The sequence below is a fragment of the Sturnira hondurensis genome, unplaced genomic scaffold (assembly GCF_014824575.4).
Source record: "Sturnira hondurensis isolate 20B ecotype Veracruz unplaced genomic scaffold, ASM1482457v3 Scaffold0022136, whole genome shotgun sequence".
NCBI lineage: Eukaryota > Metazoa > Chordata > Mammalia > Chiroptera > Phyllostomidae > Sturnira > Sturnira hondurensis.
The window spans coordinates 260,843-282,437 of record NW_028094767.1 but is presented as its reverse complement, the minus strand read 5'-3'; positions in this window follow the sequence as shown (position 1 = coordinate 282,437).

The following is a 21,595-nucleotide window of genomic DNA, read 5'->3' as shown; positions in this document are numbered from 1 at the left end:
ATGAAAAGAGATGGAAAAAGATATTTCATGCAAATGGAAATGGAACAAAATTGGGTTAGCAATTCTTATATGTGAAAAAATAGACTTTAAAGGCAAGAATATAGTAAGAGACAAAGAAGGACACTACATAATGGTAAAGGGTAAAATCCATACAGAGAGTATAACTATAGTAAACATTTATGCACTCAACATGAGAGCACCTAAATATGTAAAGCAAATATTGATGGACATAAAGGGAGAGATTAATAGAAATACAGTCATAGTTGGGAATTTTAACACCCCATTGACTTCAGACAGAAAATCAACAAGGAGGCAGCAGTGTTAAACAACACACTAGATCAAATGAATTTAATTGATATCTACAGAGCATTTTACCCCAAAGCAGCAGAATATACATACTTTTCAAGCGCACATGGAATATTTCTTAAGATACATCACATTTTAGGACACACGGTAAGTCTCAATAAATTTAAGGAAACTGAAATCATAGCAAGCATCTTCTCTGACCACAATGCTATGAAACTAAAAATTAAATACAAGAAGAATGCTGCAAAATACACAAAGACATGGAAGCTAAATGACATGTTATTAAAAAATAAATAGGTCAACAATTAAATCAATAAAAAAATTAAAAGATATCTTGAAACAAATGAAAATGAGGGCACAACAATCCAAAATCTGTGGGACACTGGGAAAGCAATCCTAAGAGGGAAATTCATAGCATTACAGGCCTATCTCAAAAAAAACAAGAAAAAGCTCAAATGAATGATCTGCACTTAAAGGAACTTAAAAAAGAACAACAAACAAAGCCCAAAGTGAGTACAAGGAAGGGAATAATAAAGATCAGAGGAGGGATAAACAAAATAGAGTCTGAAAAATAATACAGAAGATTAATAAATCCAAGAGGTGGTTCTTTGAAAAGATAAACAAGATTCACAAACTTTTAACCTGAATCATCAAGAAAAAGAGAGGACTCAAACAAAATCATAAATGACAGAGGAGAAATAGCTGACACCAAAGAAATACAAAGAATTGTAAGAAAATATTACGTACAATTATATGCCTACGAATTGGACAACCTGGATGGAATGGATAAATTTGTAGAAATGTACAATTTTCCAAAAATAAATCAGGGAGAATCATAGAATCTGAATAGATAGATTACACCTAATAAAATTGAAACAGTAATAAAAAAAAAACTTCCAACAAACAAAAGCCTTGGACTGGATGGCTTCACAGGTGAATTTTGCCAAACATTCCAAGAACTAACATCTCTCCTCAAACTATTCAAAAATTTCAAGCATAGAGAAGACTCCCAAGCTCATTTTAGAGGCCAGCATTATCCTAATTACAAAACCAGATAAAGATGCTTCAAAAAATTATAGGCCAATATCCCAGAAGAACATAGGTGCTAAAATCTTCAACAAAATATTAGTAAGCTGAATACAGCAATATATCAACAAGATTATACTCCATGATCAAGTGGGATTTATTCCAGGAATGCAAGATTGCTACAACATTCACAAAGCAAAAATTGTGATACACCACATAAACTATAGGAAGGATAAAAACCACAAGATCATATTAATAAATGCAGAACAAGCTTTGATAAAATACAGGGCTCATTTATGGTAAAAACTCTCAGCAAAATGGGAATAGAGGGAACATACCTAAACATAATAAAGCCCATATATGGCAAGCCCACTGCCAGCATCATATTCAATAGGCAAAAACTGTAAGTATTCCCATTAAAATCAGAAAGGTAGGGCATGACTGCTCCCCCCTCTCTTTTATTCAACATAGTACTGGAAGTCCTAGCCACAGCAATCAGACAAGAAGAAGAAATAAACAGTATCCAAATTGAGAAGGAAGAACTAAAACCGTCTTTATTTGTAGATGACATGATACTCTACGTGGAGAACCGAAAGGATTCCACCAATAGAACTTATAAATGAATTCAGCAAAGTAGTAGAATACAGAAGTAAAATTCAGAAATCAGTTGCATTTTACATGCCAATAATGAACTAGCTGAAAGGGAAATTAGAGCATAATCCAATTCATAATTAATTCAACAAGAATAAAATATCTAGGAATAAATCTAACCAAGGATGCAAAAGGTCTGTTCACAGATAAGTATAAGATACTGAAAAAGAAGTTGAATAAGATACAAACAAGTGCAAGCACATACTGTGTTCATCAACAGGAAGAATTAACATCATTAAAATGTTCATGCTATCAAAAGCAATCTATAAATTCACTGAAATTCCTGTCAAGATACCAATAACATATTTCATAAACAAGACCAAGTATTTAAAAAATTTATATGGAATTACAAAAGGCTGCACATAGCAAGAGCAATCCTGAGAAAAAAGAACAAAGTTGGAGAAATCATACTACATTATATCAAAATATATTATAAGGACAGACTACTGAAACAACATAGTACCTACATAAAAGCAGACACATAGATCAATGGAACAGAATAGAGTCCAGAAATAAACCCATATCTTTATTACCAATTAATTTTTGACAGAGGAAGCAAGCACATACAATGGGCTGAAGATAGTTTATTCAATAAACAGTGTTGTGAAAATTGGACAGATAACTTGCAGAAAGATGAAGCTAGACCACCTTCCTACACCATACATAAATTTGAAATGGGTTAAACACCTAAATGTAGATCTGAAACCATAAAAAATATAGAAGTAAACATAGATAATAAAATCTCAGATGTTGCTTATAGCAATATTTTATCTGGTATATCTCCTTAGCCAAGGAAAACAAAAGAAAATATTTTAAAAATGGAACATATGAAATGAAAAGTTTCTGCACAGCAAAGGAGACCACCAACAAAATAAAAACACAACCCACTGAATGGGAGAACATATTCACCTATACATCTGATAATGTAATGTCCAAAGTTTATAAAGAACTTTGGTAATGTCCAAAATTTATAAAGAACTTACAAAACTCAACACCAAGAAATCAAATGATCCAATTAAAAATGGGCAAAGTACCTTAGTAGACACTTCTCCAAAAAAAAACATACAGATGGCTAATAGACATATGAAAATATGCTGAACATCATTAATCATCAGAGAAATTCAAATTAAAACCACAGTGAGATATCACCTCACACCAGTCAGAATGGCTATCATCAATGAATCAACAAGTGTTGGCAAGGATATGGAGGAAGGGGGACCCTTTTGCACTGATGATGGAATTGCAGATTGGTGCAGCTACCATAGAAATCTGTATGGAGCTGTCTCAAAAAATTAAAAATGGATCTTCCTTTTGACTTAGCAATCCTACTTCTGGAAACTTATCCAAGGAAACCAAAACACTAAATTTGAAAGAACATAAGCACCCCTATGTTCACAGTAGTGTTATTTACATTCACCAAGATATGGAAGCATCCCAAGTGTCCATCACTAGATGAGAAGATAAAACAAGTATGGGATACTTACACAACAGAATACTACTCAGCTGTAAAAAAGAAGACAATGTTACCCATCGTGATGGCATGGATAGACCTGGAGAACATGATGCTAAGTGAAATAAGCCAGTCAGAGAAAGACAAATACCATGATTTCACTCATATGTGGAATCTAATGTACAAATTGAACTAGCAAGCAAAATAGAGACAGACTGATAGCAGGATGACAGTTATGGGGTAGGGGTTTGGGCTGCAGGGATTGAGCAAAAAGATAAAAGGACTCATGGCCATGGACAACAGTGTGGTGATTGCAGGGAGCAGGGAGTGTAAGATAATACATGGTATTGAGAAACAGTACAATAAAAATGTGAAAACAATATTTTCCATATTATTGTAGATTGCTGTCTTGACAGCGAAACTTCTGTTTTGTTTTGTGTTTTAGGAATAGGGGGAGTGCATAGAGCTATATTTTTTTGTAGTCTACCAATTGGGAGCCATTTTAGTTTCATGGTATTCTTTTAGGCAAAATTATATATCTTTTTGTAAACTTTTGCTTTTCAAGAATGAGTTGTTATTCGTTATTTGAAGTAAATCACTTTATTTTAAAAATATGTTTGTATTTATTTTTTGGACTTTATAACTGTTTGTTAGAAGAACAACAAGGTGTTTAAAACTCATTTCTGAGAAGTGTAGTTTCTACTTTTTGAAGAGAGTAAACATAAGAAATTGAATTTTCTCCTTTTGAGATTATTATCCATTGTCTTCAGTGGAGGAGTGTTCCCAGTGGCAGGTACTTCTAGGAGCCCATCTATATAAGTGTACCAGCTGGTGGTGTAGTGAGAGGCTGCATTCAGCTTCAGTAGATTTTTTTTAAAAGACTCTTTCCATGTGTTTTTCCCATTTCATGATGGGTGATTTATGGATGTGCCTGCCCACACTGCACTGGGTGTTCAGCAGTTTTTGAGCAAACAAAGCATGACCCCTGTGCCCTACCCCTCCTTATTCACTCAATCTTGCCCCAAGTGACTTTTTTTGTTTGTTTTCTGAATGAAAAGAGTCCTCAAAGGGAAACGTTTTGACAATGTGAAACAGGTGAAACAAAAAAAGTCAGAAGCACTAAAAAGTGTCAAAATTGATGAATTCAAAAACTGTTTTGAGCAGCGGATAAAAACATCTCAATAGGTGTATTACATCAAATGGAGAGTACTTTGAAGGTGACTGAAGTGTAAAAAATGTAATAATAAATTCACAATTTTTTAATAAATAAATTCTGTTTTTGGGGGGGTCTCACCTTGTATTAAAAATGTGTGTGATAAAAAACACAGTTGGAGAACTAACATTATTTGAAATCCAGACATTATAAAGCTATAGTAATTAATACTGTACAGAGTTGATATCAACAAAGTCATTAATAGATTCTTGGAACAGAATAGTCCAGAAATACACTTAGAAGAATATTGACAATTAATTTTACACAGAAGTGCGAAGGCAACTTGGTCGAGAAAGAATAGTGTTTTCAAAAAGTGGTGCTGGAGCAACTGGACAGTAATGCTTAAAAAAATAAAGGTGATTTTGAACAACACACAAAATTAATGCAAATAATCTTCAACCTCATTAATTATTAGGAAAATACAAATTAAAATCACAATGGCATATCACCTACACCTATTAAAGTAGATACAACTGAAAAGACTAATTATTCCAAGTATTGGTAAGAATTATCTCTGCTGGTAGAAAGATAAAAATGGCACAACTGCTTTGGAAAGCAGATTGGAAGTTTCTTAAAATGTTAAATATTGGGTTGGCCAAAAAGTTCCTTTGTTTTTTTCCCCATAAGATGGCTCTAGTTGCACTTAGTTTTCTTTAGCTTCATTTGAAACAATTTTGTTAGGTTGTATTATGACAGCTGTCATATCAGCGTGCATTTAAGAAATTATCAAAATTGGTGAATTTTTGTGTAGCCTTTTAATACTCAATATGGAAGAAAATATGCAACATTTTTGGCATATTATGCTTTATTATTTTAATAAAGGTAAAAAATGCAACTGAAACACAGACACACACACAGAAAGATTTGTGCAGTGTATAGAGAAGGTGCTGTGACTGATGGAATGTGTTAAAAGTGGTTTTCAAAGTTTTATGCTGGATATTTGTCATTGGACGACGCTCCACAGTTGGGTAGACCAGTTGAAGTTGTTAGCAAACAAATCAAAACATTAATTGAGAACAATCAATGTTATGCAATACAGGAGATAGCTGACATACTCAAAGTATCCAAATCAATAAAGTTATTAGTGAAAATGAAGAATGCATCTTTTATTTCACATAAAAAAACTAAACAAACATTTTGGCTAGTATAATATATACAAACCATATGATTCATCTATTTTACTCTTAGGTATTTAAGCAAGAGAAATGAAAACACATGTCCATACAGAGACTTCTTATGAATGTTTGTAGCAACATTATAATAGCCAATTACTGTAAACAACTCAAACATTCATCAAGAAGTAAATGGGTAAAAAAACTGTATTACATATACAATGTAATCCTAGTCAGTAATAAAAAGGAACAGGTTTTGAAACATACTGCACAATAAAAGAATCTGAAAATAATTATGCTAAGTAAAGGAAGCCAAAAAAAGGGTGCATAATATATGTTTCCATTTATAGTAAATCCTAGGAAATGCAAACTAATCCATATGATGGATAGAAGATAAGTAGTGGTCTGGAGACGGGGTTGGGTGTAGGTCAGAAGGGACAGGAGGGAGGAATTATAAAGGAGGTAAGGAAACTTTGGAGGATAAAGGATGCGTTATCATTGTGACGATGGTTTCACAGATATATGCAACATACGTCAAAGCTTGTCAAACTGCACACTTCAAATATGTTCAGTTTATTGTATGCCAGTTATGTCTCAGTAAAGCTCTTAAAGGAAATATTGAAATAAAATGCTCTTTTATTCAAGATAAAAAGAGCATAAGGTACAAAAGAATCTAGTAGTGGTGTTTAAACACTTTAAATGTTCTTATATAAGACATTCATTATCTTATGGTACACTAACTGTTGTGCGTAAGAAATGAAAAAGTGGCCCTGGCTGGTGTAGCTCAATGGATTGAGTGTGGGCCTGTAAAACACACGATCACAGTTCAATTCCCAGTCAGGGCACATGCCTGGGTTGCAGGCCAGTTCCCAGCAGGGGAGACATGAGAGGCAACCATACATTGATTTTACTCTCCTTCTCTCCTTCCCTTCCCCTCTAAAGATAAATAAATAAAAATATTTTTAAAAAGAAGTGAAAAAATGGTAGAGAACTTGACTAGATTGCTCTGGGAGTTTAAATATGTTGGTAAACATAGCACAACCTTATTTATGGCAGCCCTGGCCAGAGAGTCTGGAAACTTAGCCACTAGAAGCAGTCTGGTGAGTTAAGGTTGTTGTGAAAATTAAACCAGTCACAGGCAATGCCTTGACACTATTTATGAAACATAGTAGTTGCTCATAAAAATAATTGTTAAATCACTCCAAGTAATTCATTTATTATTTAGATGCTTTTTTTTCCAACCAAGATGAGTTAAATGACTGATAGGGTTTATGTTCCAAAGCAGGCCTCTGCCTATTAAAAGTAGTAAAAAGGCAACCTTCACTGAAGATCCTCAAAGTCCGAACAAAATCATAAATGACCATAGTAAAGTTTATTTTGTTGTTAAAGTCAATGAATGAAGAAAGTTAGCATCTTGTCAGTATTTTAAATAAATACCCCTCACATAACAATCTCACTCTATTTACTTGACTCTAAATATAATGCAGAATCATCATTGTCAGTGAAACTAAGGGGGCCAGTAGTCAGTGCGATAACCAAAAGGAAGAGTTGGGGTTTCCCCACACCCCCTTTTGCGGGAGTGATGTAATTTCAGCTGTGGGGTGGAACATGCATCTTAGCTGATGCATTAGCATCAGAGAGACAAATGAAAACACACTGGGTTGTGCTATTCAGAATGACAGGTTCAAAAGAACAAGGGAAGGCTTGTTTGGGCATAGTTTGTGAATTTGAATAAGCTAATCTTCAGGATTGGAAAAAATTTCCATGTGTGGAAAGAAACAGTATTGGTTATAATATATAATGCATTTACAACTTGGGAAAAAGAATGAATAGTAGTTTGTAATGTGCTTTTGCTTACCTGCCACCTCCCTGGAGTTTATCCTAATATGTGTAATTTGTAGAACAATATTGTCTAAACTGAAGGATTTTGGTTAATGCTAAGTGGAATAAAATATAGTAAATTCTTCCTGAGACAACTTAAAAGTACTCGAGGGAGTCTAATTACATTATATGAGTAATTTAAGCATAGGTTTTTTTCTTTAAACCTTATACCTTTGAACAGAACCATAAATAAGTCAACTAGAAGCTAAGTGAGTATTGTATAGCAGATGAATACTGAAAATTTAAACACACACACATACAAACTTTAGAATGCAGCACCTTCTCCCACTTCTCTTATTCTTTTCCTTTTTACTGCTGAAATGAAATTGGTTTCATTTTTTAAATTATGGGATTAAGCTCTGGTTGGTGTGGTTCAGCAGGATGAGTGACAGCCTGTAAACAGAAAGGTCTCTGGTTTGATTTCTTGCCTGGGCACACGCCTGGACTGTGGAACAGGTCCCTGGCTGGGGGCATGCAAGAGGCAGTGGACCAATGATGTTTCTCTTACACATCGATATTTCTCTCTCTCCCCTTCTCCTTCCATTCCCCTCTTTCTAAAAAATAAATGTAAAAAATCTTTAAAGTATTACGGATATGAGGCCTTATAGTGTAAATTCAAAACAAGGATATATTTAATCTTTTTCAGCACCCATTTAAACTTGCTTTTTGCTAAATTACAGTCAGAAAACAAACTTTTGAGTAAAATTTCAAGAAAAGTGACAGAAAAATTTATTTTATGTTTATTGTTTAAAAATCTGTTTTCTAAAGTTAAATTATAGTACAAAAAACTTTAGATAAATTCTTCACCTTTTTGCATAATGTATCTAACAGTCATTGCATTACTTCTAATTACTAATAATTGGATTGCAAGGTGCTTTTTCTTTGCAGAAAAGGGTTATATTTGCACATACAGATCAACTCACTTAGTGCCATTACCTTAAAAGATACTATGTGATTATGCTAAATCTTTTCTAAAATAAGTTACAAAATGTAGTTTCTTTGGACAGGAAGAGTTATGCCTTGAAACATGGCAAAATCAGGTTCATATTATATATGATTATATATTATATATAGTATATATTATAACATGAATGGTTTGCACAACATCAATGTAACCTGGCAGAAGAGTGTACTGGAATACATGTGTGTGAACAATGATGATTTCACTGTACCAGCCACTGGGGGTGGTAGACGATGCTGTGTGAGCATAGATGTACTATGTGGCCAGTGCATTCAAAATGACTGAGTGAATAGAGCAACGAATCTGCATCAAATATTGCGTTTATCTTGTACATTCCTCTTGTACATTCCTCCTTTTTTTGAAGTCTTTTTTGTCTGATATGAGAATTGCTATGCGGGCTTTTTTTTCTTGACCATTTGCTTGGAAAATTTGTTTCCATCCTTTCACTTTTAGTCTGTGATGGTCTTTTGACCTGAGATGGGTCTCTTGTAGGCAGCATATGTGTGGATCATGCTTTCTTAACCATTCAGCTATTCTGTGTCTTTTAATTGGTGCATTTAATCCATTTACATTTAGGGTTATTATTGAAAGGTACTTATTCATTGCCATTTATGTACCTGTGTTCCTCTCTGTCTCTCTCTTTTCCTTCCTTTCCTTAAAGAAGCCCTTTTAGTAATTCTTGTAGAGCTGGTTTGGTGGAGGTATATTCTTTTAGACTTCTCTTGTCTTGGAAGCTCTTTATTTGGCCTTCTATCTGGATTGAGATCCTTGGTTGTAGGCCTCTGTTTCTCATTACTTGGAATATTTCTTGCCATTCTCTTCTTGCTTGGAATGTTTCCATTGAGAAGTCAGTAGTCAACCTTATTGGGATCCCCTTATATGTTACTTCTTTTTTCTCCCTTGCTGCCTTTAGAATTCTCTCTTTGTCTTGGAGTTTTGCCATTTTAATGATGATGTGTCTTGCAGTAGGCCTCTTTGGGTTCCACCTGATTGGGACTCTCTGTGATTCCTGAATCCATGTGACTTTATCTCTCCTCCGCTTAGGAAAATTTTCCGTTGTTACTCTTTCAAGTAGGTTTTCTATTCCTTGTTCTTCTTCCTCTCCTTCTGGCATTCCTATTATTCGGATATTATTACATTTCATATTGTCTTGCATTTCTATTAAATTCTCCTCATTTTTTCTGATTCTCTTTTCCATTACTTGTTCCGTCTGGGAGATTCTTTCTACCCTGTCTTTGATCTCACTTATTCGGTGTTCCACCTCATCAGTCCCACTCTTCAAACCTTCTACTGTGTTTTTCAGTTCAGAAATTGTATTCTTCATTTCCTCTTGGCCTTTACTGATGGTTTCTATTTCCTATTTCATGTTGGTATGGTTTGCAGAGAGTTCATTGTAGCTCCCCTGTAGTTTTTGGTAGCTCGTTGTAAGCTCTTTGAATTTCCTGATAACCAGTGCTTTGAATTCAATATCTGATAGTTGACTTGCTTCTATTTTATCTAACATTCTTTCTGAGGCTTCCTCCTTTTCTTTCATTTGGGGATCCTTTCTTTGTCTTCCCATTGTTTGTGATAGTCTTCTTGTTGGCCTCAGCTTCTTAAATTGATCTGTTCTGGTTTCCTGGGTTTATGGTGTGAATTTCTGTGGTAGGATACCTGTGAAATTTAGTGGTGCAGTCTCCTGTAGGTATCTTGGTGTTCTCTGTTTCCACCTACTCCTTTCTTTACTGTGCATGTGTGATCAGTTGGAGGGGGAGGCAAAATGGTTTATGATAGCAGAAGATTATTTTATGTTATTTACAGTCACAGTTGGTAGAGAAGAAATAGACAATCTTTAGGCTATGTATAGAGTTAACCGTGCTCTTTGACCCAGCTTGCCACTTTTAAGAAAGGATGGACATAAGTTAAGTCTCTTGTTGGGAAGGGGAGGCTTGTGATTTGTATCTAGATAGCAGTGTGGTTGCAGGTGGTCAGATTTTGAGGTAAGGTGAGAGTACAGGTTAGTAACTAGGTGTAGCATGTGAGTAAATAGAGTAATAGAATTCAGGCACCTGTAAGGTGGTCTAAGGTCCAAGAGATGTGTTATGAAGTATTACTGTTGTATAGAACAGGTCTTATTTACAATAATATTAGAGCAACATTCATGTGATAGACTCTATGTGATCTGTCTAAATGGGGGTTATAGAGCTTGGGTAGTATGCCAAAGGAAAGCAAGTGAACTATAGGAAATTAGCAATATACTGTGGAGGGAAGAGCAGTGGGAATCTGTCAGGTAGTACAATATAACCAGCCAGGACTAAGAAACCTGTACAGAAAGAGAAGGAATACAAAGATATTCTTAAAATAAAAAAAAGAAGTGAGCTAATGCAAAAAAATAATAATACGCCTAAAAGAAAAGTAAGCAACACACAAACAAACAATCCAACACACACACACATCCACACACACACACAAAAGTCAGGAGAAAGGAGGAATAAGTGGCAAATTTGGGAAGAACGGAAGGACTAAAACCAAACAAAAAGAAAAAGAAATGAGGGACAGAGTATTGAAAGATAGAGCAACAATACAGTTTAAAAGATATAAGATTACTTAGAAAAGAAGTTGAGAAAGAAACACACATACACACACACACACACACACACACACACCTTTCCTTTGTCAGTTTCAAACTGTCCAAACCGGTTTTTCTGGTTGCAGCCGGGCCTCTCTGAGGGTGGGTATGCAGGTGCGCAGGCGTGTGTGTGCAAGCCAGGCTACTGGATTGGGATGTGGGTGCCTGCACCCTTGGCAGGCTGCCTGGGTCCCGCAGTATCTGGCACTGTCCTTCTCAGTCCTGTGGTGGGACCCAGGTGTTCCCACCCCTCCCCTGGATGGCTGCTGGGTGGTTGGGCCGTGAGGCAAGTTGCTGTGCAGAACACCTCAGTTCACTTTCCAATAGAGATTTCTCCACAAAACCTGCCTCTCAGCCCAGCCCAATCCCTAAAGACCGGCATGACAGTGTCCTTCTCAGTTCCCGGGGGCTGGCGGGCTGGCAGGCTGGTGGGCTGGCAGGCTGGTGACCACGGAGTCCGCAGCTGAACAGGGCCCTCTGCCCCTGCCGCCCTTTACATTAACTTAAGCCCACAGGTCTCTGCCCGGTATTGCCCAGCCTGCCTAGACAGGGAAGTGGGGGGTCAGTTCTCTCCCACAGACCCTGTAGCAGGCCCACGGCTCCCACGGAGTCTGTTGCCGGCCCACCAGGTGCCAGGCCTCTGCAGTTCCCTCCTCCAGAGGCGCCCCGGCACTGGACCCAGATGGGGCCTCTGTTTCCCACTGATGGTGCTGGCCCAGATTGCCTGCTGCTTCTCGTCTGTACTCACACACCGCCGGAGGTTGCCCGCTGTGGGCACGCTGGGGGCGCAGCCGAATTTGTCCTCACTCACCTCTGGAGTCCTCGCCGACCTGCAGCTGTCTGGTTCCTCTGTCACATTCTCTGGTCTCTTATTTTCATAAATGTTGGGGAATTATTGGTTGATTGTGCTGTTCTTCAGCAGATCCCCCTGGATTTTCTACCAGATGCATGGGAGCTGGGTTCCCTCCATGGTACTCTATCGCCATCTTCCTCATGATCAGTCAGTCATTTTGAATGCACTGGCCACACAGTACATATGCTCACACAGCATCATCTACCACCCCAGTGACTAGTACAGTGAAGTCATCATTGTTCACACCTGTGTATTCCAGTCATCTCTCCTGCCAGGTTACATTGATGTTGTGCAATCTGTTCATGTTATTTTAACAATGGCTGGACATTTTTCCGGACAGGCCTTGTATATACACATATATAGTTAGATATATAATTAAAATTACTATTTGATGGTATAATGTGAGGAACTTTCCAAGTTCTCTCTCTATTTCTCAAGGGAAATTGCTGACACATCTACAACTGGCTGCTCAGTACAATGCCTCGACTTACTTCCTTCTAGAACAATCCAACATTCCTTCCTCTGGGCCTTTGCAATATAAATCTATTGCTCCACCCAGATGACTACCCTCCTCTTCTTCAGAGAACCACTTTTGTTGCCCAAGTTGTGTCTCCACAAATGCCCTGTGCTATCCTTTAGGTCAAATTCACATCTATTTTGAAAAGCTATCCCAGTGATTTCTTTGTTTTGTATACACTATAACATACATTATTTGTAACATAATTTTGCCACTTGATTTAATGTAGTATAATTTTTTTTTTAGTCAGATCCTAGTGTGCAAGAACCTGAAGACATCAGGACTCAGAATTGTATTTTAGTATCATTTTAACTGTGGAGAAAATGCAATTGAAAACAGATCAAGGAAAGAATTATGACTGATTAAATTTCTCATATATATGTGCATGCCTTTGGTATATATGTGTGTGTGTATATATATATATATAGCTTTCTATGATGGAAATATATATTCAGAGGAAAAATGTGAGAAAATCCCAAAATAAATACAAAGAAAAAAATGAGTTTGTACAGACAAAGTCTCGTCACTGACTCGTGCTATTTTATAAAACAGAGTTAGGCAGTATACTTTTTAAAACTTAATGCAAAGTGAAATATTTTAATGACCTGTCAAGAAAGCAGGGCTTAGATATTTTCATTAGCATTGTTTTATATAGCTGAAATTAGGAAAATATAATTCCACGGAGGTTATTCTAGTTACTTGAAAGAGAAAATGTGTTTTCTATAACCTGTGTTATAGGATAAAGAGTAATTGGATAAAAAGCAGGGCATTTTAATCCCACACTGACTGTGCAGAGACGGGAGGGGGAGGGAAGTCTGATATCCCAGTCTCTGTGGGTCCTCTCTGCTGTGATGAGTGGGGCGTGAGGGCCTTTGTCAGAGCATCTTAATGACCTTTGCATATGCGAGGGCAGCTATGGAAAAGAGTGGGGGCTGGAATGTGAATTATCCTGCATAGTGAAGTGAGAGAGTGGAGCTTCTGGAAGGGAGTGCAGGAAACTAGCTGGAAGATGTGAGGAAACTCTGAAGTCTCATTCCTTCAATTGACAAGTATTTTTTATGTGCTTAATATGTTCAGACACTATTCTAGGTACTGGAAATTCGTTGTACACAAAACAGATGAAACTCCCTTCCCTAGTGGAGTTTATGTTCTAGTGGGCAAGAGACTGAAGTCTGAAAGGGTTTTTTTTTTTTTTTAGTGGGGTCGGGTTGCGCTAGAGGACTTTCAAGAGAAGGGATGTCTGTTCAATGTTGTTTTATGCATTGCTGCCACTTTACTCCCATGTTTACTGCAAAAGCGCAATGTTGACAAATGCCGTATGAAGGAGATTTAAGGTTATATTTGGCATTGAGGCAAACCAGAGAAAAAACTTCGAGGCTGTAGAGCTGGCAGCTCAGCCAGACATTGCCATGAAGTCTGCCCAGTCCTTGTGCTCACCCGAATCAGTAACCTCCTCTGCTTCCCACACTCCCCTGCCATCTGTCGGGAGGTGCTGAGTCAAGGCTGCCAGGACCCTGCGTACCACAAAGCAGGAAAAAGACAGCTCTTCCCCTCCTTTTGTGTTCTCATCTGTTGGGGTTACCCAAAACACCTTGCCCATGAAGTGGCATTTTGCAGGGTTTACCAAAAGTAGTTGTTTAGATTTTATTTCACATCTTTGCTTGTTTATTTTCTCTGCTTTAAACCTTTAAATGGCTTCCTCCCACCCTCCTACCCATTCCTTAAAACAAGACCTAAGGACCATGCAATCCAATGCCCACAAGGTTCCACTTTGGCTTTATTGGAGTTGAGTCCATCAAATGAATCCTTAGGGGTTTTATACAATTTAATCTCTAATCCCTTGCTCCTGGCCCCTGCCTGGTTAAATCCCAATTTAATTGTCTCTCCCCAGAGAAGCTTCCTTTTGACTTCCCTAGGTTAAATCTCCCTGTTAAATGCTCTTAGGGAGTCCTGCAGGTTCGCACACACTGATCCCATCCCTCGTAGTTTGTTGTATAATGCCTTGTCTCTGTGCTAGATTTTAAGTTTCAGTTGTTGACTAACCAGCCTCATTTTACACATTTCTATATTCTCAGAGCTCAGCTTAGTGCAGAGTAGGGGCTGCCTAGTGCAGACAGCAGTCCCTGGGAGCCTGGAGACCAGTCAGAGTGATAGACTCTGGGCTGTCTTCAGAATCTAACTCCTTTCACATGACCAAGAGGCTTGCGCCTGGGCAGGCTTGTCTCTCCTGGGGTGGGTACAGCCCCGGGAGACTCCTCAGTGCTTCACATTTCTATGTTCTGCATTTCTATCTGGCTTGTTCAGGCTCAGAATGGGACCCGGGTGTGATTCATTTGTAAAAGCTCAGCATAAAAAAAAAAAAAAACAACCACCACCACAGGATGTCCACAGAATGATCCAAGTTAACCACAGAGGTCTGTAAGAAGAACCAATAGTGCCCAGACACAAAATAACTTTTTATTACTATTTTCAGGGCAAGGAAAGAAAATGTATGCCTGCAATAACTCATAATTTTGGCCTTGAGACTTTGGGACTGTCAGTGCGTGGGCAAATTGCTTATTCTGGTAAGGCCCTGAATTGTATGACCTATGCAGTTTCTTTTATCCACTTTATCTTCCCAAATTACCCTACTCAGTTTAACACACTTGTGTTTACTCTTCACAGAACTGACTTCAAGAGTGTCAAGTGATTCTGCTTCTTCTCACCTTTCGTAATGGTTCTTCCTTTCATCTCTGTGCCTCCTCTCCCCTTGCCTGTTGCATCGGCCTTTCCACCAGCATTTAGTGACGTGCTCCTGGCTTTTATTTTTATTTTATACTTATTCACTTTGTTGGCCTACATTCCTGCAGAGAACTTGTTGTTCTTTTTATATAGAGTCTGGCCTTGACTCTTACTTGTTTTAATCAGAGGCTCCAGAATCCTTGGGGATCTAGGAGGCAGAGTACAAGAAATGAAAATTGTGGGCAAAACTATCAGCTCACAGCAAGGGCCCTTGTCCATGTGCACAGAGAGTTCTCTACATCAGCCTTTTCTGTTCTACCTACACATGCTGACAGTCAGGCTGTGCTTCAGTTGTGTGGACAATGTATGCTGACAGAGAAACACATCAAATCCTTTGTTCTTACACCCATAAATTTGAACAAACTGGTGAAACTGGGCCCTGGTTACCAGAGGGTGGCCTGTTTTTACTAAACACTAACATCAGGGGTTGCGGTAGTTCTCTTACATACAAACTGTCAGGCCATGCAGCCTATGCCAATTAAGCTTACAAAAACTGAATTTGATTTGAATTATTTTATCTTGTTTAGAGTTATTTTCCTAGAGCTGTTGACCTATAAGAGAGAAAAAAAGTCAGAAAGTTACACATTTCTTTCTCTCTTTTTGAAACAGCTTATGAAATCTAATTTGAATAACAACTTCAAGAAATTACATGCTGTTTCTACTGATGTTATACAAAAGCCTGGCCTCTTCTGCTTGTTGGTCACCTCTGTTGTCATGGCAATGATTGAGATTTCACAGATGTAGCCATGCATTTGCTGAGCAGGATGATAAGACCATTGTTTAGGAGAATAATTATCTAAAATCAGGTGTCATTAACAGAGGACTCATTGCCAAACTTGATAGAAAAACCACAAAATGAAATTATTTCTGTCACATGATATCAGGAAAATGTTAGAATAAAAATAGCATAAATACAAAAGACACTTGGGTGTACAGAGATTTGTTGCGTGGGCTAATTCAGTATAAATATACAAATTTATAAACATAGGGTTATTAAAATTAGCCCTAGAAGGAGACTTAGAAATAATCTAGTATAAACTCTTAACTTGCTTGAATGAAAAAATATATAGCACTACTCTTCAGCAAGATGCATGTATAATTTCCTATGGGAAATCAATTAACACTGGAAATTTATGTTGATATTAGGAGAAATGCAGAGCTAATGTAAATGGACATGATAAGGTTTCAAATGCACCTTCTTATTAATGAAATAAATGCATTTTCCCATAGTATCTCAAAAGCTTCTGATTGGAGTGTGTGTTTTTATGGTAATGAGTCATTACATCCAGTGAGGTAATCCCAACTGAGCAAAGTAACTGCATTTTTAATACAATTTTTCTTGCACATATGAGATAACTAATTATTTCTCACTGAAAACAAAAGTAAAATTGAGCCAAATTACATTATTCTTGAAGGTGCAAGAAAGACTGAGTTGAAGAGCAGTTAAACCTGATAGCCCTCTAAACCCCTGAGTTCATCCTTAAAAATCATCTAATAAAATTCTCCTTCTGGAATCACTTAAAAATAAATGGCCAGGGTAAGAGCCTTTCGATTTCAAGAGAACTGGGGATTTAGTGAGGTGCTAATGAATGGTTGTGAACCAATCCTAAGTCTGCCAACAGCTTTAATAATGTCCCTGAAATTCTGGGGCATTTCTCTTCCCACAATGTGACTATTAAAGGTCGTACTTTCTTTCAACGACTTCCCCAAGGTTTAAGTTTTTCCTTCTTTAACATTTATAAGACATTTTCAACATACCAGCACTATTAGCTTTGCCAGTTTCAGAAAGTAAATGATATTTTCTTGTCAATTGCTATTGTGGAATTCTGTCAGCTATGTCTTGGCATTATTTCTAAGAGTTTTTTTCTTTTTGAATGTGTAGATTTTTCTCTTACTGGTAAATATAGGGACAAAATAGATCCATACATTGTGGGCTCAAATTCATAATTCCACATTGAATGATAAGATTCATTTTTTAGATATGGAAACTAAAAAGGAAAATATAGACTTAGAGACTTGCTATATTGTTTTGGATGAAAGGTAACACTCAAAAGGAATTTATTTAGTGTGTAGAGCCATTGGCCCTAACTGAAATTTCATTGCAGAGATTAAAGGAAATGTGAGCAGTAGGGACAACTTTGGACTGTGGAATAACTATATAATGAAGGAATGGCAGTTTGATACCAGATGTTTGGTTGATAGTTGAATTAAAACCAACAACTCAATTTAGCATAAACTCTCAAAAGGCCACTGATTGAAACAAACTGTGGCTTTACGTCAGCCACAAGCATGTCAATAATTATTACGGTTTGCTTAGCACACAGTTTCTGAAGGTTTTAACCTGGTAAAAAGGAAAAATGATGTAAATCTGAGTGCATGAAAATCATGTATGCACAAGAGACAATAAAATTTAGTGGTTAAAAGAATGAACTTTGCAATCAGAGGGAGGGTTCTTACACAGTCTTGGACTCTTAACATGTTCTGAAACTTTAGGTAAATTACTCTCTTTATGCCTTTCAGTTTTGATGCTATAAAATGGGAATAATAATTCCTAATTTGTAGAGTGAAGTATCAATGTGTTTTAAAAAGTACCTTTCATGTAATAGGTACAAAATATTAATAATGGTTACTATTTTGAAAGATACGGGTTTTTAAAAAAAGATTTTATTTATTTACTTTTTAAATTCTATTCTATTTTATTCTTGTTCAATTACAGTTCTCCCAATATTTGCCCCATTGCTCTCCCCTGCCCCATCCATGCCTTGCTCCCACAGTGAATCCCTACACTGTTGTCCATGTCCATGGGTCCATATACATATTCCTTGACTAGACCCTTCCCTGTCTCTCCCCCATTATCTCCCTACTACCTTCCCTATGGTCACTGTCAGTTTGTTCCTTCTTTTCATGTCTCTTGTTTTACTTTGCTCATTTGTTTTTTTCATTGATTAGGTTCCACTTATAAGTGAGATCATATAGTATTTGCTTTTGCTGCCTGGCTTATTTCACTTAGTATAATGTTCTCTAGTTCCATCCATACTGTTGTGAAGGGTAGGACTTCTTCCTTCTTTCTTTTTTATTCCATTGTGTAAGTGTGCCACAGTTTTTTGATGCACTCATTTACTGATGGACACTTATGCTGTTTCCAGTACTTGGCTATTGTAAATAATGCTGTTATAAACATTGGGGTGCATAGGTTCTTGAATGATATAGGTTTAATGAATCTTTATATGATGGAGGGAAAAGATCATTACCCATTTTCATTTTAACAAAAATTGCTTTTTTCTATGAAATAAATGCAGAAGAACTATAACTCAGATATTAAAATTAAAAAATAGACTTTTGGATTTCTTTAGAGAGACTTATTATAACCATTAGGAAGTATGTACATTGTATTTTTTTACCGTATAACAAACACTAATATGTCAGTTGTACACTCACCAGAACACTGGACAATAAAGAATTTAAAACTCTCTTCTATGGAGCTAGGTAAATATATGAATAACATATGTTGCAAATTTTATCATAAATCGAACATTCAATAAAGATGACCCAACTACAGTATGGTACCACTTCTTTGATGTAATTGTGATCCTGGCTCCTAGATTGCAATGCTTATGCCTACACTGCTGACTCTGTGCCACAGTGCATGCAGTGGTATGCTTGTAGATTGGCTCTCTCCATGAAACTACTATAACAAAAATGACAACAGTAATAGCAAAAGCCCAGACTAGTAGCATTTGCCAATTTCATGGTGTAAATATTTCTACTATGGCTGATTTCAACTATAATTCCTACATATTCAGTGATCAACTCTTCAGTAGGAGCAGCTCCTCACAACATTGCACAAAAATTCTATTTTGCCCACCCCAGTTACAAATTTCTTGAAGACAGCTCTTTTTAGCCCATTCTTTTCTGTCATGGAAAGCTTTGTTCCCACCCTGCCTGAGGATATGAGACAGGCTTACTGTGCCATAATGTATCTCCATTCGAGAAGTGAATTTGAATCTTAACTCCAATTTAAAAATTAATGGAAGGAGTTAATAATATTCCCTTATTGGAATGTTAAAGTGAGTAAAATTCTTGGGCACAAATTAGATAGATCCATATAAAAGGAAAAGTCAGTTAATTACTTCTTGGACCTTTTGTGTTCATGGACATTCATGGAAATTGAAGGCAAAGACATGATGATATATAAAAGAATTTTATTTTTTTAAAATTTTATTTATTTATCTTTAGAGGGGAAGGGAAGGAGAGAAGGAGAGAAATATCAATGTATGGTTGCCTCTCATGAGTCCCCCACTGGGAACTGGCCTGCAACCCAGGCATGTGCCCTGACTGGGAATCGAGCCACGATTGTGTGGTTCGCAGGCCCGTGCTCATTCCACTGAGCTACACCAGCCAGGGCTAAAAGATTTTTCTTAGGTAGTTATGAATCTGAGAAGGGAGCAATTTGTCTACATATACAGACACTAGACACACACATTATATACAGCATATATATGTCAGGGAAAAGTCCAGTCACTGTTAATATAATGGGAACAGTTTGCACAACATCGATGAACCTGGCAGCCAAGGAAGATTAACTGGAATGCTTATGTATGAACAATGATGACCTCACTGTACTAGTCAGTGGGGGTGGTAGATGCCATTGAGTGAGGTGTGTGCTATGTGCCCATGGCATTCAAAATGACTGAGTGAGTAGAGCAACGAATCTGCATCAAATTTTGCATTAACCTTGAACATTCCTGCACAGAAACTGTTCAGATGATTTAGAAGGTTTTCAGGGACAATGCAACAAGTGCAGTGCAAATAAAAGTGTGGCACAAACACTTCAAAGGTGGTTGAGAATCTGTTGAAAGTGATCCATGTTCTGGAAGGCCTGCAACAAGCAGAGCACCTGAGGATGTTGAACATGTATGGGCTGCAATTGACAAAGATTTGTGACTGACAGTGTGAGAACTACAAGCTAATCTGGGGATTTCAAAAGCGACTGTGTGTAAGATCTTGGCATGAAACATGTTGTGGCAAAATTTGTTCCTTGGCTTCTGCTACCAGAGCAAAAGGAATATGGTGCTGCAGTTGCTAATTACTTGATTCAAATTGCTACCAATGAACCAAATTTCCTCAAGGTCATAACAGGAGATGAATTGTGAGTCTGTGCGAATGGCTATGATCTGGAAATGAAGTCCCAATCATCCCAGTGGGAGTTACCAGCTTCTCCACACCCAGAGAAGGCATGCAACAAAGTCATAGCAAGATCAAGACCGTGTTAACTGTGTTTTTTGATTGGGAAGGTGTTGTTCATCACAAGTATGCCCCTTCAGGCCAAACAATTAGTAAGGAGTACTACTTCAATATTCTTTGTCAGTTGAGAGATGTGATTCAATGGAAAACAGCCATAGTTATGGGCAACTAGTGATTGGCAGCTTCATCACGACAATGTACCCACTTATGCATCATGTCTTGTGCAAAATTTTCTGGCAAAACATCAAATCACCCAGTGACTCAGCCCCTCTACACCTCAGATTTGGCATCTGGTGGCTTCTGGCCTTTCCCAAAACTAAAGTTACCCTTGAAAGGGAAGAGATTTTAGAACATTGATGATATTCAGGGAAATACGAAAAAGGTCAGTTAATGGCAATTCAACAAAGGATTTTGCAGAGTGTTTTGAACAGTAAAGGAAATACCAGGAGGACTGTGCAGAGTCCCCACAGTGCCAACTTTGAAGGGGACTGAGGTTCCATTGCCCTATGTACTAATTTTCTTGTATCTTGTATCTTCTTCAATAAATGTCTCATATTACAAGGCTGGATACTTTCTGGTATCCTTGATAATAATTGGATTATCTATAAAGACAGAACTTAATCTGATATGTTTATAGTTCTTACATTATAAATGCCATTAAATAATTTGTGAATATATTTTATCATTTTTTTGGTTAAAGTATTATAATTGATGCTATATTGGGGAGATAATTAGCACTAAATTGCTGATGTCTAATGTAGAAGAGTGTTCATTTTCAAGAGATATAATTGAAATAATTGAACCTTTCTTTATAGTTGAATCTTCTTCTTGTCTCCTTTTCCCCTAAAGCAATAAATATAGATTACAGAATTATTTTTTTTTACATTTTGTGGTTTGATTAAGTGCCCTTAAGTGGTCTAGAGAGAGATTTTTTTTCAAACCATCCAGTTTCTTTAAAGTCCTGGTATTTACTTTCTTACAGGGTTTTCTTT